Source organism: Chaetura pelagica, unplaced genomic scaffold (assembly GCF_000747805.2).
Source record: "Chaetura pelagica isolate M959 unplaced genomic scaffold, ChaPel_1.0 scaffold614, whole genome shotgun sequence".
Classification (NCBI taxonomy): Eukaryota; Metazoa; Chordata; class Aves; order Apodiformes; family Apodidae; genus Chaetura; species Chaetura pelagica.
In genome coordinates, this window is record NW_009953087.1 from 194,407 (window position 1) to 195,284 (window position 878).

Below are 878 nucleotides of genomic sequence, written 5' to 3' on the forward strand. Positions count from 1 at the left end.
GAAGCAAAGCATTTGGGCTGTGGGAGTATCAGGACTTACGATGTTATGCCCCTTGCCTCAAGTAAAGCTTCAAATTTCTCCCTGCCCCCTTTAAAACACAATTTTCCAGTAATTTGAACAGGCAAGATGTTAATATTTCAAGGAGTGGGAAAACCAAACACCATGTTCCTGCCTGTGCCAATTCTATTTTGCAAGTCACTGTTGAGTGCTTCCTAGGAGCCAAATAAATGTAAAATACTACTATTGACGTGCGGAATAACGACTTTAGAACCAATAAGGTTATAAAGAAGGTATGTTTATTCAGCGCTGGGTGCACGGGGGATCGCTCCTCCACAAGCGTGCACACCCTAGAGCTATTGGCAAGCTCATTATATGCGACAAAGTAATACATATTCATCTATACTGTTGCATATACATTAGGTGTCCGAGGATAGGGAGGGGTTATTACAATTAATCATTAGCATAGTTGCCCCCCCCCGCTCCTCCTTGTTGCACTTGCGCAGTATCTTCTGGTGGTCGTGGGCAGGGGTCTTTGGGATGAAGGCCGTATGTCTTCCTCGCTGTGCACTTTTCACCTCTTGGCATTCCTTTCTGGGGTCTGCACCAGGGTCTTGTCTTCTCTGCAAGTTTCTGTGGGAGCATCCTCCCACACAATACATTCCCTCACAATTCAGGCCTTATCTATACATTCCAAGCCTTATCTATGCTAAGCAGTGCCATCCTGTTTACTCCTTATGTGTTAGTCCTTTCTACCAAGGTAGGCCATCTGGCTTTCCTCAGATCACTAGCTACCAAACAATCTGCAGAGAGTGGCTTCTGGTGAGGAGCAAGTAGTGGTTCAACTTGCTGGTTCCGCAGTGCCGCCCTGCTGGGGGCTC